The sequence below is a fragment of the Sander lucioperca genome, chromosome 4 (assembly GCF_008315115.2).
Source record: "Sander lucioperca isolate FBNREF2018 chromosome 4, SLUC_FBN_1.2, whole genome shotgun sequence".
Lineage (NCBI taxonomy): Eukaryota > Metazoa > Chordata > Actinopteri > Perciformes > Percidae > Sander > Sander lucioperca.
In genome coordinates, this window is record NC_050176.1 from 42,682,845 (window position 1) to 42,694,756 (window position 11,912).

An 11,912-nucleotide genomic window follows, 5' to 3' on the forward strand; every position below is an offset into this window, starting at 1 on the left:
TACGGGGCCAGAGGCTTATATATGTTAAGCCCCTCCCACTAGACCAAACCACTCTTAATTGCTTCAATTAACTCTCAATTATGTTACCATTTAGACATTCATAATTTCACTGCTAGTTTCTACCATAAACAAATAACAGACTCTCGAACAAACTATTTTCCACTCATCTAACTTTGGAAAACACAAAAACTTACACATTTCCAACAAGAAAATCTACCCTCACCTATGACCAATATATATGGTATCTCCTACCATCAGCACACCTAAGTGGGACTGCTGTAGCAGCACTTTGCCTCAGCTCTGGCTCAGGAGAATCTCTGCGCAGGGACATGCGGTTGAGCTTTTGTGTGAGAAAGTTTGCAGTGTTGTTGTGGGTTTTTTCTTTGTTTTGCTTTGTTTTCTACAAATAACTTTATTTCAGAAGGATTGTTAGAAGTAGGTTAGACTAAGTGGAGAGAGTATTTTGCGGGTGTATCGGCCGATGGCCTGTATAGGTCCAGTATACGATACAATTGCATATATTCTCTATCATGGCTGGTAATCCGGACGATAGTTGTTGTAGCATGGATGAGTTGGATCCAGAAGATGGGAACTGGCAGATAAGGAGGATAAATAAAGCAAAGCGGGTTAGAGGAGTTAAAGAGAGTGAGGATAAATGGAATATCGTTGTGGGGTTCAAAGAACCAGGAGTGAAGAGTTTGGATCCATTAAAATTGATGAAAATAATTAAGAATCAGGTTGGCGAGGTTAAATATGCTAGGATTCTCAATGATGGCAATCTATTGATTGGATGTAACTCTGAAGAGCAGCTTGAAAGAGCTTTAAAACTGGGAAAACAGTGGTGGTGAAAGTGGGTGAACAAGGAAGTAAAGGAGTGATTTATGGTATTCCTTTAGCAGTTGAGATGAAGGAGCTGGTTAGAAATGTAAAAGAAAAATGTGATGCTGTTCAGAGTGCAAAGCGTTTGACCAAGGGGGTTGAGAAAAAAGAAACCGAGTCAGTTTTGATTCAGTTCAGCACAAAAGAGTTGCCTGCAGAACTATATTTTGGATATATGAGATACAGGGTAAGAGAGTTCACTCATAAGCCAATGAGATGCTACAGGTGTCAGAAGTTTGGTCATGTAGCTAAGGCTTGCAAAGGGACTAAAAGATGTGCTAAATGTGGTGGAGAACATGATTATGGGGAATGTGGAGAGGGGGTAAGACCTAAATGCTGTAATTGTGGAAGGAGTCACAGTGCGGCCTACTGGGGGTATGACGCAATGAGAAGGGAGAATGAGATTCAGAATGTGAAAAGGAAGGATAGAGTTCCTTATACAGAAGCAGTTAAAAGAGTGGAGCAAACAAAGAGGGTTAATGAAGGAAATGTTAGACAGGAAATAGCAACAGGGAATGCATGGACACAGCAACAAGCACATGTAAGAGAGAAAGAGAAGGGGAAAAAAGGAGTGGGGAGAGAAGAGGAACTTGGTTATCTTTATTGCAGGGGTAATTAATACAACAGCTGAGGTTAAATCTAAAACTGAAAGGATTCAAATCATTGCAAAGGCAGCAGTTCAGCATTTGGGCATGCGAGACTTAAAATGGGAAGAAATAAGAGACTGTCTTGCTGTACACTCCAGTCAGGAAGTAGGTAAAGGATGATCTTATTTATTATGATCATTTTCCAATGGAATGCAAGGAGTCTGTTGGCAAATGGTCAAGATTTTAAACAGTTTATAGATAGTAGGAGTGTAAAACCTGACGTAATGTGTATTCAGGAAACATGGTTAAAACCTAGATTTGATTTTGTGTTATCTAACTATATTGTCATCAGACCGGACAGAGAGCAAGGAAGTGGTGGGGGTTGTGCTACCTTTTAAAGGAAGGGTGTACCCTACAGGGTGTTAGGTACAGGGAAGGAACAAGAATATGTGGTAGTGGAAGTATGGGCAGATAGAAAGAAAATAGTAATAATAAATTATTATAATCCTTGTAAACAGTTAGAATTAAATAAATTAGAGGAAATAGAAGGCCAGGATAGAGATAATGTTTTATGGTGTGGAGATTTTAATGCACACAATACACTGTGGGGAGGGGAAAAGACAGACAACAATGGACAGGTGATTGAGGAAGTGATGAATGATAGGGACTTAGTTTGTTTGAATGATGGTAGAAGGACTAGGATTGATACTAGAACTGGTAAAGAGTCAGTATTAGACCTCACATTTTTGTCTAGTAGAATGGCTCCAAAGTGTGAGTGGGAAGTGCATGGAGAAGGCACTATTGGAAGTGATCATTACCCAATTATATGTAAACTGAATGTTGTTGTAAGGGTGAGCACAGAAGATAGTCATGGAAGGTGGGTTTTCAAAAAGGCAGACTGGAAGAGATTTATGGAAACAAGTGATTTGTATAGTAGTTCAGTCCAAGAAACAAATGATGTTGAAATAAATGAACTTGAGTTGCGACAGAGTATTTATATGGCTGCTATGGATGCAATACCAAAAAGTTCAGGAAAACTAGTAAGAAAAGCGGTTCCATGGTGGAGTGTTGAATGTGAAGAGGTAGTTAGGGAAAGGAACAGAGCTTTTAGAAGATTAAAAAGAACCCATAACTTTCAACATTTGATTGAATATAAGCAAGCACAGGCAGTAGTGAGAAGGAGTATAAGGCAAAGGAAAAGAACATACTGGAGGAGTTATTGTAGCTCAATTGGAAGTGCTATTAATATAAATGATGTATGGGGAATGATCAAGAAAATGGAAGGTATTAGAAGAGAGTGGAATTATCCAATTCTTTCAGATGGAGGACAGTTGGCTGTATCAAACCTAGAGAAAGCAGAAATGATGGTGAACACATTGAGTAAGGTACATAGTTCCAGTAATCTTTCAGAAGAAGAAAGAAGGAGTAGGGAAGAAACAAGGAGTCTATATGCTGAGGTTATTCGAAAGAAAGAAAAATTAGAGGATAAATATAATGTTCCTTTCACCCTGAGAGAGTTAAGAAATGCATTGGATAAGTTTAGGAATTCGGCTCCTGGTAAAGATGAAATCTGTTATAGTATGTTAAGACATTTAAGTGATAAGGGGATTCAGAAGGTTTTAAATGTGTTTAATAAAGTTTTGGGAGGAAGGAAAGATTCCTGTAGGATAGAAGGAAGCAGTTATTGTTCCAATAAGAAAACCGGGAAAAGATGCTAGTAATCCAGCGAATTATAGGCCAATAGCTCTAACTTCTCACTTAGGTAAGTTAATGGAAAGGTTGGTGAATGGAAGGCTGATGCACTTTATTGAAGAAAGGGGGTTGATGGCTATTTGTCAGAGTGGTTTTAGAAAGGGAAGGAGTACTATTGATTCAATCATATGTTTTGAGGATGAAATAAGAAAAGCACTGATAAAAAAAGACTGTTGTGGCAGTATTTTTAGACGTGGAAAAAGCATATGATATGTTATGGGTAGAGGGTCTTTTAATCAAGATGCATTTGCCCGGAATTGGGGGAAATATGTTTAACTGGGTAATGGACTTTATAAATAATATACGTATTCAGGTGAAAATAGGGACAGAAACATCTAGAAGGTGTTTGGTAGAAAATGGGACACCTCAAGGTCGTGTTATTAGTCCATTACTGTTCAACATAATGATTAATGATGTTTTTTCTAATGTTCAGTCAGGAATTGGAAGGTCGTTATTTGCAGATGATGGTAGCCTATGGAAAAGGGGGAAGAATGTGAAGTATACTCTGAAGAAGGTACAGGAAGCTTTAACCCTAGTGGAGGACTGGGGAAGGAAATGGGGGTTTAGATTCTCTATTGAGAAGACTAAGGCTATGTTTTTTACGAGGAAGAAAATAGATGAAAATTTCTGGGTGTGTATTTTGATACAGGACTTACATGGAGGGATCATGTTTCAAAAATAGTAGACAAATGTAAAAGGGTATTGAATTTAATGAGATGTCTTGCTGGAACGGAATGGGGAGCAGATGTAGCTTCTTTGAAGCAAATTTATGTATATTTAATTAGAGCAAGAATTGAATATGGGTGTTTGGTTTATGGATCTGTTCCAACATTAACTGTTCTCAGTTAATGTTTGTAAAAGAGGGGAAGGTAGACATAAGGAAGAGGTTATTATTTCTAGAATGAGGATTGGATTGGATTGGATTGCTGAACAGCACTTTATTTATTTTAGGTAAACATCAGAGTGGCTTGTGTTCATGTCAGGAACCTGAGACAGTGCATCATGTTTTGATTTCTTGTCGAAATTATGACCGACAAAGACTAGATCTACTCAGAGAATTGCGAGAAATTGGCTTGGAAGAAGTATCTCTGAAGAGTATTTTAGAAGTAGGATCAAGTGGGAGGGGAAAACGTTGTTTGTTTAAATTTTTAATAGACACTGGACTGTATAACAGGATATAATGCACTGCGGTGCTAGTTCCATAGATGGCAGCAATGCAACTTTTTGGATGCCGGCTGCCGTAAAATCCCAAAGAAGAAGAAGAAGAAGCTCTGGTTCAGACCCAGGAACTGAAGAGGAGCGAGAGTTCAAAATAATGGTAAAGAAACATAGTTTGTTGTTAAATAGAAATGAATTAAATGAATAAACTGAACTGACGAAACTAATGTAATGTGTTTTTTTTTTTGTTTTTTTTAACAGTGTTTTACTGAATGATATGTATAAAAGTGTGACTGCAAATTAATTTTCTGGGTGCTTGGTGACCTGAGTAGGTTTACCATGTGTCATCCAAAAGTGAATGGGTTTTTGTAACAGGGTCTCTCAATCAAATCAATAACAAAAGACAGACTGATGATGTTGTGAAGTAGTGAGGGATCTTGGGAGATAAGCCACACTACGTGACTCAGGCAGAAATAATGTTCAAGGAGTCACGGACAAGTTAATGTTCCAATTTACTTTGATGAAGTGAAAACACACAGAGAGAGGGTCAAAGTTTAAAATAAAAACACAGACAACACCCTAAAACAAGATCCGGTCTCTTTTATGTCCACAGTGTTAGCATGGTTAGCATTGCTAAGCCTCTGTCCTGATTGACAGGTCGGTGTGTAGCCAACACCCTAAAACATCCCCTGCTATAGCCAGACTATATATTACTGGCATATGCTGTGTACACCAATAATATGACGCCATGACTTCTCTATTTTAGCCTCCGTGCCATTACTTTGCTAAAAATGACAGATTTCTCTGGTTTGGAAAATTTTTTCAAACATTTGGTAAATGTAAATACACAGCTCAAGAAAATATATTCCATAGATCTAGTCTTTTTAGACATTTGAAAGCAAAAATGTTACATGTTATACCTTGAAGTGAGTTATCCATCTGACAAGTGTCATTAAAAAAACAAAGATTGTAGCTTCCTGTTTGAATAAAGCTGCTACATTTAGCTGTAAGTTTAGTTTTAATGCTGTTTGGTAAAATAGTAAATCTAATCAGCTGCACTCACCGATATTTGTTGAGAAAGACCTGACGACCTCAGTTCAATATTTCTTCAGACAGAAACACAGAGACTTGTCAGACTATATATTACTGGCATATGCTGTGTACACCAATAATGTGACACCATGACTTCTCTGTTTTAGCCTCCCTGCCATTACCTTGCTTAAAATGATCTATAAAGTGACCATTTGCTTTGGTAAAGTTATCTCTTGTGGCATGTCTAGTGGCATAGTCATAGTTATTTAAACTAAATGTTCAATTATTATATAAAAAAAAAAAAAAAGATGGTTTCTTTGTTACAAGAATGTTCCTAAAAATACAAATAATGAATAAAGTAATCTGTTTTTCACAGATAACCAACCTAAACATTTGTGAATTGCAACATTTGTTCTATATCCACACTTGAGTTATACACGCTGCTGTGTTTTGTACAATTTGCATTTTTTTTATTTTTTCTTGAGTTGCATTAGGCCATACTGCTGAACAATAGTGAATATTAGACTGTATTAAATATTGAATCGCCACTTTGGTTGAGCTTTTTGACAAACATGGTGCATGTGCAGGTGATGTTTTGTCCATGACAAGTTACTATCTAAAATAACTCCCAGAGGTTTTGGTCTCTTGGACCTGTTCAACAGTTAGATCATTTTTTGCAAATCTTCAGCTCAGGTTGATTATGAAGAGTATGATCTAAACCTAATATTCTTTTCATCTTTAAAAGATTAAAACCCAATTTATGGTCCTGTGTAAGATCTATGTCGTGGGTACGTGTGTAGGTACGTGTTGATAGCTGCAGTCTGATGTTCACCTTAAAATAATGTAACTACATGTCGCGGTGACACAGACCGCAAAAACTGTGATAAATACCTAGTCTAACTATTAAATGTTAAGACAACTTTCCATATAAGACCAATAAGGGAACAAAATGAGAGGAGGTAGATCTTTCAACATTGTTCCTGATATTTCGATCTATTTTCAATATTGCAATTTTTTTTGATCATTTCAACTTCATCCTAGTCATTGATTTTTCTTTATTGCAATTTTTTCAATTAATATTCATAATTCAAATAAATATGTATCCAATTACATAATCAACACATTAATTTGATGCATCATGACACACGTTATGTGGACAATATCTATTTAAACCTCTGTAGAATCCACAGACATTTATTAACTTCCAGAAGAAATCAGTTTCTAAAGACACCAAATATGTCAAGATGAGGTTTTATTCAATTTGCAAAGAACTGCTGCACATTTAACCATATGCTAATAATGGAATAAAGTGTAAATCAGTCACCAAACAGATTCTGTTGAAAATAAGATGTAAAATATGAATATTTACATTTGTTCCCTTTATTGAAAATAAATCAATACCTGAAATGAGATCAGTGATTAGTTTACTCTGACAGGAGAGATGATCAGAGGGGCAGAGTTTTACCACCTTCATTATTACCAGTATGGAAGTATGGGAAGAGTTTCTCAGTGAAGGAGCAGCCAGTAAAGGAGTAGATAAGAGCTGCAGCATCTATGTCATAAAAGGAGACCAGACCCTCCTCATAATCCACAAACACCCCCACCTTCTGAGGAGGAGACTTCAGAGAGAGGAGAATGGGAGGGTCAGCTAGAGCTTTGTACACATTTCCTTTTCTCAACACTATAGTCCAGTAACCTGTCTGAGGACTCAGTGTGATGCTTCCCTTCCTGTTGATCGACTCTCTGGCCACTCCTAAATCCCAATCAGTCTTTCATTTAACCTGAACCTCAAAGTAAAATCTACCTGAAGAGAAACTCTGTTTTCCTAAAACAAGCCAATAACGAGAAAATCTCTCTGGGTTGTCTGGGAGATTCTTCTCTACATCACCATAATTCACTTGTTTCCCATCATCAGACAGGATGAGTTCAGAATGTGCTGTATCAGGATCAAGAGTCACATCCACTGCATACTGCTGGACCCTCTTCAGCTCGGCTTCAAGCAGCTTCTTCATCTCTTTACTGAGTGTCTCCTCCAGCTGAACCACAGCTTTCACCACAGTCCCCTCATATGATGATGGACGGAGGCTGACCTCTGTCCAGTCCTTGGTGGGTGGAGGTTGTTGGATGTTTAGGGACTGGACACTCTGGAGAAGATGGAGGTGGTCTTCAGAGCGTAACACCTGCTCCACCTCAGTGCTCCTCTTCATCAGCTCAGAGATTTCCTGTTCCAGCTCTTTGATGAAAGCTTCGGCCTGTTTTTCTGTTGTTTTCTGCTTCTCTATGATCATGTTTATGAGCTCGTTCAGGCCTCTCTCAACAGACACCTTCAGAGAAGTGAAGACCTGAACACCTTCTGCTATCTCTCTGTCTGCATCTTCCTCACTGAGGTCGACTGAGTGTTTGATCTCCTGAATCTTCAGTCGTCTCTTCTGGATCATCTGCTGAATTTCAGCCTCTGCCTTCTTTCCTTCATATTCTTCTTTCAGAGGAACAACATCATGCATCTTGTGTTTTAAAACATTACAGAGCATGCAGACACATGTCTGGTCGGTCTTACAGAACAGCTCCAGAAGTTTATCGTGCTTTGTACAAATCCTGCCTTCCAGGTTCTCCACAGGGTCGATCAGCTGATGTCTTTTAAGGCCTGACATGGCCAAGATGAGGCTCCAGGTGAGTCTCACAGTAGGAGACCAGACACACCAGGCAGGACTTCAGGGCCTTCAGTTTGGTTCCAGTGCAGACGTCACAGGGAACTTCTCCTGGTTTGGACACTTGTTGCTCTGAGCTGCTGCTGCTGCTGGCTTTCTGTTGAGCTGACTGTCTGAACTGAGCAACAATCTCAGAGAACAATGTGTTGACCCTCAAATCAAGGCAAGGCAAGGCAAGGCAGCTTTATTTGTATAGCACATTTCAGCAACAGGGCAATTCAAAGTGCTTTACATGAAAACAGATTAAAAAATTTAAAACAGATAAAATACAAGAATAAAAGTTACAGTGCAGTATAAGAAATGAAAACAGTTAAATATATAAAAGCAGATAAAATAGGAATTTCTCTTTATATGCTTATATAGATTGTCATACAGTGTCAACAATGCAACTTCAGTATAAGAAATGAAGTTATTTAAAGAAAGGCAACATCAAATAGATAGGTCTTCAGCCTTGATATAAAAGAACTGAGAGTTGCAGCAGACCTGCAGTTTTCTGGGAGTTTGTTCCAGATATGTGGAGCATAAAAAATAAATGCTGCTTCCCCCTGTTTAGTTCTGACTCTGGGGACAACAAGCAGACCTGTCCCAGACGACCTGAGAGGTCTGGGTGGTTCATAGTGTACTAGCAGATCAGAAATGTATTTTGGCCCTAAACCGTTTAGTGATTTATATACCAGCAAAAGTATTTTGAAATCAATTCTTTGATGCACTGGAAGCCAGTGTAAAGACTTCAGTACTGGAGTGATGTGATCCACTTTCTTGGTCTTAGTGAGGACTCGAGCAGCAGCGTTCTGAATCAACTGCAGCTGTCTGATTGATTTTTTAGGGAGATCTGTAAAGACTCCGTTACAGTAGTCTAGTCTACTGAAGATAAAAGCATGGACAAGTTTTTCCAAGTCTTGCTGAGACATAAGTCCTTTAACCCTTGATATATTTTTAAGGTGGTAATAGGCTGACTTTGTAATTGTCTTAATGTGGCTGTTAAAATTCAGGTCTGAGTCCATGACTACACCTAGATTTCAGGCTTTGTCTGTTGTTGTTAACATTATCGTTTGAAGCTGAGTGCTGACTTTTAATCGTTCCTCTTTTGCTCCAAAAACAACCACCTCAGTTTTTTCTTCATTTAATTTAAGAAAGTTCTGGCACATCCAGTCGTTAATTTGTTCAATGCACTTAGTCAGTTGTTGTATTGGACTATAGTCCCCTGGCGATAAGGTTATATAAATTTGTGTGTCATCCGCATAACTATGGTAACTTATTTTGTTGTTTTCCATAATTTGAGCCAGTGGAAGCATGTAGATGTTAAACAGGAGAGGCCCCAGAACTGAGCCTTGGGGAACTCCGCACGTCATATTTGTATGCTCAGATGTATAATTCCCTATAGACACAAAGTAGTCCCTATTCTTTAAATAAAACTCAAACCACTTTAGTACTGAGCCAGAAATGCCAACCCAGTTTTCCAATCGGTCTAGTAATATGTCATGGTCGACCGTATCAAATGCAGCACTGAGATCAAGTAATACCAAGACTGAAATTTTGCCACTATCTGTGTTTAAGTGGATGTCATTAAAGACTTTAACAAGAGCTGTCTCAGTGCTGTGGTGTGGTCGAAAACCCGACTGGAAGGCATCAAAACTGTTGTTTAGTGACAAGAAAAGGTTCAGTTGTTGAGAAACCGTTCTTTCAATGATTTTACTTAAAAATGGAAGGTTTGATATCGGCCTATAGTTGCTCATTAGTGACGTGTCTAGATTGTTCTTTTTTAAGAGTGGCTTAATGACTGCAGTTTTCAGGGCCTGTGGGAAGATACCTGAGAGAAGAGACGTGTTTACAATCTGTAGAAGATCTGTAGCCAAACAATTTGCAACATTTTTGAAAAGGCCCGTTGGTAGAATATCAAGACAGCAGAAGGAGGTTTTCAGATGTTGTATAATGTCCTCCAGGTTTTTACGGTTAATCATATGAAATTGTGTCATATTGGAATCTGTTTTGCCTGGACACTGTGACAACACATACTGTACTCGATATGGAAGCACTGACTGTTTGTTTAATTTTCTGAATTTTGTCATTGAAGAAGGTGGCAAAATCATTGCAGGCCTTTGTGGATAAAAGTTCAGATGCTACTGGTACTGGAGGGTTTGTTAACCTATCGACAGTAGCAAACAAAGCACGTGAATTATTATTGTTTTTGGCAATAATGTCCGAGAAGAAGGACCGCCTTGCGGAAGGATACACAGTATTTAGGTGGCCTGTAGATAATTAGAAATAAAGGTCGAGAGGGGGACCTTAGCTGAAGAGCCACATATTCAAAAGAAGCAAAGTTTCCATAAGATATTTGAGTACATTGGAACGAGTCGTTAAACAAAATGGCGACTCCACCTCCTTTCTTATTCGCTCTATTCTCACTCATAAAATTGAGGTTAGGGGGAGCTGACTCAATGAGAACAGCATCACTGTTATTATGGTCTAACCAGGTTTCAGTTAAAAACATAAAATCAAGATTGTGTTTAATAATAAAATCATTGATTAAAAATGATTTACCCGCCAAAGACCTGACGTTTAGTAAGGCTAATGTTAGTGTGTTAAAATAATTATGTCTCGTTTTTTGGGACAGGCTGTGGCTGACGAGGAATGGATGCTAAATTTGCTAAGTTGGCAGTTAAGTGCTTCTTTTTCTTACTTAGCGGATTCACCATTCTTTTTCTATTACCTATCACAACATAGATTGACGAAGAATTGAATACACAGGGCCCAGGCTTGTCCTGGAAAGAGTCATGAGTGCCACTAGGCATGCAGCCTGGGCCCAGCACATATCAGTTAAAGCTTGTTTCATTCTGTACACAAGCATACTTATCAGTCTGGGGAGAAGGAGTTAGCTGCCGTCCTGGAGGGGGCAGAGGTGCCTGGCGTTTTACTTTCAGTGGTTGAGTCCAAACAGGGTCAGTTTGATGCTGGGGGCGAGTGATGGGAGAAGGTAGTGGGGTAAACTTGGTTCCAGCATCTACCAGCTGCTCCATCCGGTCAGTGAACCCCAACATGTGGCAGGGGGAAACAGGGGAAAGGGTGAGTGGGGAGAGCGATGGATCCTCAAAGGCGTCGGTGTTGGTAAGGGGGTTTGAGGAGTGTTGGACGGGTGAAAAGGGGGGTTGAGATTTCTCGTCTCCGCTCTGAGGTCCTCCATGGTCAAATCTTTGCTCAGGTGGGGGCTGTGGTGGATCACTGCCGCACTTTGTTGTGTCTTCCTCTTGTTTTGTTTGTGTTGATTTATCTTGTCCTGTGTCCTTGGCTGAGGGAGCAGATGTGTGGTGCAGAAAGTAAAGTAGGCTAGAGGTGAACAGCTTTACTCCTGGCTTGTTAAGGAAAAGTCAATCTGCTTTAAAAAGATGTCTGCTTTACCAAAATTTTTTAAAATTGTCAATGAACCGTAGAGAGTGGACGGTACATGCAGTTGAAAGCCATTTGTTCAGTCTGGTGGTAAAACCCTCCTTACACAGGGGAAACAGGTACCGGTCATTGGTATTCCAGTTTTCAGTGATGCAGTTTTTGCAGAAGTTGTGTCCACATGATGTAGTCACAGGATCCGTGAACACATCCAGACAGATGGAGCACAGAAACTGATCTTCAGATTGCAGGTAGTTTGCAGCAGTCATATCTACACATGTAGGGTGGGAGAGAACAAAAACATTTTATTCAAAATACAGTTTTAATTATTTGTTGAAATAGAAACGTGTGCCTTAACTGTCCTGTTAAGCATAACTTATTGTAGCAACAGCCCACATTTCCCATTATGCCTATT

The 11,912-nt window shown here is 39.0% G+C and overlaps 2 protein-coding genes across 2 annotated transcripts in view; both read right to left on the bottom strand.

Annotated features, from left to right (window-relative positions):
• The window catches only part of LOC118494928 (E3 ubiquitin-protein ligase TRIM39-like), a 214,681-nt gene extending 206,776 nt beyond the window's left edge, over positions 1-7,905 (bottom strand). Inside the window, exon 1 of the mRNA XM_036000615.1 lies at positions 7,868-7,905. The gene's annotated coding sequence lies outside the window, so the exon portion shown is untranslated. The remainder of the gene's footprint in view (positions 1-7,867) is intronic.
• LOC116050954 (zinc finger protein RFP-like) overlaps positions 1-8,248 on the bottom strand; it is a 38,403-nt gene extending 30,155 nt beyond the window's left edge. Inside the window, exon 1 of the mRNA XM_036000580.1 lies at positions 8,127-8,248. The gene's annotated coding sequence lies outside the window, so the exon portion shown is untranslated. The remainder of the gene's footprint in view (positions 1-8,126) is intronic.
• Positions 8,249-11,912: the final 3,664 nt, after the last annotated feature.